This window comes from Mirounga angustirostris, unplaced genomic scaffold (assembly GCF_029215605.1).
Source record: "Mirounga angustirostris isolate CCGP_5_RB_7025 unplaced genomic scaffold, mMirAng1.0.hap1 SCAF_1, whole genome shotgun sequence".
NCBI classification, from domain to species: domain Eukaryota; kingdom Metazoa; phylum Chordata; class Mammalia; order Carnivora; family Phocidae; genus Mirounga; species Mirounga angustirostris.
In genome coordinates this window covers 167,516,903-167,522,871 of record NW_026991709.1, presented here as the reverse complement: position 1 = coordinate 167,522,871, position 5,969 = coordinate 167,516,903, and positions in this window count along the sequence as shown.

Here is a 5,969-nt window from a genome sequence, read left to right as displayed (position 1 = left end):
TTATAGGGCCTCTTTATGTATACATAATTTGATTGAGCTAAAATCAGCATGTCAGGCCATCTTAGGTAGCCTAATCTCATACAGTCTTAGGAAACAAGTACTATATCAGGTAATGGGAGCAATCTGCATGTTAGGCTACCCTCCTGGAACCAGGGGCCTGCTTTTGGGCCCTAGGATGATCCTCACAGGTGTAAGTTGTAGAGCTCCTTGGGACATCTGGTTAATCCCGTGCAGGGTAGAGGACCCGAGGATTGAATAAATGGAAGAATGGGAATCAGGCACCCACGTGGGCTCCACGTAGGCAGGACTGCCAGCCCTCTATCACCACCCAAAGAGGAGCTTAGGAAATTTTGAGGAAGGCCCTCCAAAGTGCAGGGACTACTGAAGTGAAGGCCTTGTGGCAAGGTTCTGAGGGTGTTTCTTAGCTACTTCATAATATTCTTGTGAAGAATACATGAAAAAATGCATGCAGCTTGCTTAGATATTTCCTCACAGATGATCAGTATGCAAACAATGTTAGATGCCTAATGACATCCCCAATATTCAGGAGCTGTGACAACTAAACCAATCTCTATACAAACTCCAGTTAGGCAGTTGTGTTTTTGTTGTGGTGGTGGTGGTGGTAGTTTCTAATAGTTTTTAAGAAATAAAGCATGGGGGTGCCTGGGTGGCTCAGTTGTTAGGCATCTACCTTCAGCTCAGGTCATGATCCTGGGGGTCCTGGGATCAAGCCCATGACTGGCTCCCCGCTGAGCAGGGAGCCTGCTTTTCCCTCTCCCTCTGCCCTTCCCTCCTGCTGCTGCTCACGCTCTCTCTCTCAAATAAATATGATTCTAAATGTTTGTGAGAATGTTTACAGATTCTTTTCTCCTAACCACCATGACTCATGTGATTCCCATGCCATCCTCATTCCCTCTGAGGAGGAAACAGAAGGCCAAGGCACAAAAGTACATCCTTTTGTGCTGTCTGAAAGTAGTTGGTTGTATGTAGATGGTCTGCTGTTGCAGGATGTTGTTTGCCAAAACACACATCCTCTTTAGAGCTCAAGCCCTGTATTTTGAGTGAATTATCCTAAGTATAAATGAATCTCTCACATCCTGGTAGTGTGATCTCTCATGTGGTGCTTTCCTTTCTTTCCAGATCCCCCAGATCAGTTATGCATCAACAGCACCTGAGTTAAGTGATGATCGGCGCTACGACTTCTTCTCTCGCGTGGTCCCACCTGACTCCTTCCAAGCTCAAGCTATGGTGGACATTGTAAAGGCCCTAGGCTGGAATTACGTGTCTACCCTTGCATCTGAAGGGAGTTACGGAGAGAAAGGTGTGGAATCCTTCACGCAGATTTCCAAAGAGGCAGGTAGGAAGAGATTGCAATGGTCAAGATGACCCTCTTCATGCGTCTGTGGCTTTTAGTGTTCTTTCCAATCTTCGTTAAACCAACACTGTAGATAATCACCATACCCCTACTCTCACACTCCCTACTGCCATTAAGTAAATCGGTAAAGCCTTCATTTATAAGACTTCGCCATTTTTGAAGAGAATATTTTCAAAAGTGTGAAACTGAAGTCCTTTAGTGTTAGTAGCCAAAAGGGAGACAAGAGACTATGCACTAAATTTGATATCTTACTTATGTGTAATGAATAACCGTGTGGATTGCAGTCTGCATACAGAAACCTGAGGCAGCGCTGCTAAGTGTGCATGCCCTTCCTCTCTGCCCCTCTCCAAAATGTGCAAATTGTTTAGAATTATGAGACCCTAGTCATGGGGTCTCTTTGCTGTGAAGAGAAATGACAGTGACAACTCTGAATGACTTATCCAAAGCAAAGTTAAATAAATTATCTAGACAGTAGACTGTATTTAGACAAATAGTCTTTTGAACTTCATTTTGACAAAGGCAGTTCAATTAAGTAGCACTTGTAGTAGATTCTTTCATGCTCAAAATGGAAGTAATGAGTTCAAATGTTTGGCCAGCTGGTTTCCACTGGGCAGATTTTGAAAAATGAGAGAAAATCTTCACACTTAGGAATTCTGGCAATAAATATTGAGGCTTCCCCATATGGAAATATTGGATACAGTAAACACGTATTTAAAAAACGCATGCTTGGATATTCCTGTAAAGTTCTTAATGCTAAAGTTAGGTCCTCAGTTTGGGCTGTAAGAATTTCATCTAATCTAAATTGTTACTGACTGGAATAGTTAGCTGGCCATTAAGGCAAACACACACAAAGAAGGTCCTTTTCATGAGGAAAAATGTCATAAATCCTTAAGACATGGTTTTGAATACTTGACCGTCAGACCACAGATAAACCCAGACATGTAATGTGTTAGCATATAGATGGTCTATCTGCATGTGGCTACTGAAAGAAGGCAGCCAGGGCTTGTGTAAATCCCATGATTTTAACTCAGTCCCTTATCATTAGCTCTAATTTGAATAATTCACTTGAGAGCTGGGTCATTTTTATATTTTTCTATCTGACTGAAATACTCTTCATACCGTTGACTAGACAACTTGATTATTGACAGGTCTCATCCTAAATGCCATTTCTAGGTTTATATAAATGTACTCCAAACTTCCTTGGGTCTATTCGCTTGGCCTTGTATTTTTAGTGTCTTCTCCCACAGCAGTGTCACATGCTAGTATAATTTGTTATTGTTGATGTTTTCTGTCTTGTCCCCCAGACTCTAAGAGGAGATCATGTCTGTCTCATTCACTACTACAGTCCCAGCCACTGTGTTTCTAAGGGAAACATACTTAGTATAATTCAGCCAGAAATTTTCTGATTAGGAAAGAAACCTTAAATCTGGGCTTGTGTCATGCATGCTATGATTTATAGGAGTCATTAATAATTGGCTTTGTGAATCTCCAAAGAAATAACTTACCAGTTTTGGTAACTGCATTTTTATTTCTTTGTTTCTTTGACTCTTGCTTTGACCCAAATGCTAGAAGCCAATTTAAAGCAATAACTAAAATACGAGCATAAAAGCCAATAGAAAAAAATAAAGAGAAGATACGGGTAAAATAGTAAGATAAAGCTCAGAGATACAGTTGAGATACCATCTTATTCTACGTAATTGCTGCAAGTGGGTCTCAAATTTAATGCTGAATCTTTGTACTGGACAAAGCAAAGAGTACTACCCATTTTGTTACAAAATTTACAGTGTCCATAAGGTCAAAATCATGTTGATTGTTCAGTCAAGGACAGAAGCAAGACAAATGTTTGCTCTGGATCTTTTATAAAAGTCTATATTTTATAGACATGTCAGTGGTGAGTTTCATATGGTTGTTTATTCCTGGTGTCACTTGGTGAAAACTTAAGATACATCAGAGTCTGCTGTATAATGATACTGCAGAAAGGAAAAGCCCTTGCAGTATGGTATGAACTCCCAGCTCATAATTTTAGTTAAACATACATTGAAATGACCCAGCACAGAAATAAAGATTGTATCATTGGCAGCCATTTTGTATGAGATTCTTCAGTCGGAGAGCCTTTGAATTTCGGGACGAGAGTAACTAAAAAGCCAGTTGCAGAATCACAAGAACACATTGAGGGTTCAGGTAATACCTCAAAGATTGGTTCTTTTCCTATAAGTATTATGATATTCATTATGTACTTATAATAAATTTCATTGAAACCATATCATTTGTGCAATTAATATAAGTGAATTCACTCATGTGCTTAACAAACACCCCTGTTCCACCCCTAAAGAAATAAAAAGGAATATTGCAATTTAAATGGCAGGCAGGACTTTTACTCACCAGTGTGTAGATTACTTAGAGAAAACTTGAGGTGGGAAACATGATTGTATTGCTTCTTCAGCTGTTTTCACTTCTGTGGCCTCATAATGTGAGCATCTTCCTACCCCAAGCATGACTTTAGTAGACAGATACATATTCATATGCCACAATCTCTAAAATAATCCAACTGCTTCCTCTGATATTCAGTCAAAGAAACAGCAATATATTCTAATTCAGAAACATAAAAAAAGAAAAGAAAAATTGTTTTATTAGAATTTCTTGGAAGATATATGCTTAAGGAATTTTTAAGGGTAATTTTAAAGGTCTACTTTTTCTCTTATCTGTGGACTGTAGAACCTGGTTCTCTAAGAAAGATCCATATCCATGTGAATGTGTAGAAGGGGTGGTGGAACATGGACATAAGCAAGCACTCTGATGTCAGGAGGATGGGGATTTGAGGAACAGGCACTATTAACTTTCATGCTGTAAAACTTTTGATACATGATTTAACTTTTTAGGTCTCAGTTTCCTCAGGTAGAGAATGAGATGAATACCTGCTTCATCAGGTTAGTAACATAAGTAAGGTAGGGAATCACCTAACACCCAACAATACCAGATTCTTATTAGTGCATCACACCAGTTCCATTCTCCATAGATTAGTGTTGCAGGGTTCTTGTCTCACGAAGAATGAATCTCTCAGACAACAAGGTGAAGTTAAGTGAAAGTTTATTAAGGGAAGGTGAGAACATAAAGGAAAGAAAAGGATCTCTTTAGAGTGAGAGGGGTCCCAAAAGGGTTGCCATTGAGGGCTTTTATGGTCAGTCTTTTGTAAAAAAACTGACCAGGGAACTTGTTAAATATCTTGTCTACAACATTTAAGACAAACAAGGTGGATTAGTAAATATTATGAAGATATCTCACCTATATTTAGAACAGACAAAGTGGATTTGTTATGTTCCCTTCTCTCTGGTTAATATCTTGTCTATAACATTTCTCCACATCTGGGTTTCTGTGATCCTGATTAGGTAGTCCCCTACCTGTCTCTCCCTACCTAGCCTTACCTGTCCCTTATTCATTAGTAGAGTTATTGTTTGAGTTTTAAAAATTTGAAAATAATGCAAGTGATAGATGATATTTACCTTTAGCTGTAACTACAAAGTTTTATATATTATATATAATTATATAATGTAATATAAATTACATGTGTATATAATAGCTGAGTTGCTATTTTTGCTAATATGCTTTCCTTATATAAGAAGCATAAGAAGAAAAAGAGGTTAACTATTAACATTATCCTATGTATGTAGTGTGTGTGTGTGTAAGAGAGGGAGAGAGAGAATGTGAGTGAGAGCATAATCATTGATGTTTCTATGTACTGCTAGCAGGCTTGAAGAAGTTACTTCCATTCTTTCTGAACAGCTTAACTTTGAAGATTATGATTCTTCTCTTTTATAAATGTCTTTAAGAGTTTCACCCAGGGTGCCTGGGTGGCTCAGTTAGTTAAGCCTTGAACTTTGGCTCAGGTCATGATCTCAGGGTCCTGGGATCAAGCCCCACATGAGTGCTGTGGCTCAGCAGGGAGTCTGCTTGAGATTCTCTCTCTCCCTCTTCCTCTGCACCTCCCCATGCTCTCTCTCTCTCTCAAATAAATAAATAACTAAATAAGAGTTTTACCCTTTCAGAATACTTTAGTTCCAAACCTTACTTTTGACTTAAGTCCTGAAGCAGTTCTACTTACAGAACTAGAGTGTGAGGTGTATCCACCATGCACATAGTCAAGAACATGGATGAGCAATCCTTTATCATACTCTGATAGAACAAGTCAAGACAATGATCTCTGAGGAAAAGAGCCATCCTGCATTAGAAGGCCATATAATTTGTTTGGAACATGGAAGCCTAGGCTCTAAACTGTCAAAGAAAACCTCAATAATTCTCTCATGTAGTCATGGGAGATTTAAATATGCATGAATGCTGCTCCTTGTTGAACTTTCAGAGAGATCTGTAACATGATTTCTTAGATGATGAGATTTTTGTAAAACAGTTATATTTGCATAAATTGCCCTGTTTATTTGAATGAATGCACATGCAATATCAACAAAAGCAATTTATTGTTTAATATCACAAGGAATGAGAGATTATTCACTTCCAATGTGCTTTAATATTCAGGTCTACATAATAACCTAAATAGCCTAAATTAGACATACAGACTCCTCTTTCTAAAGTGAAGGTAAAA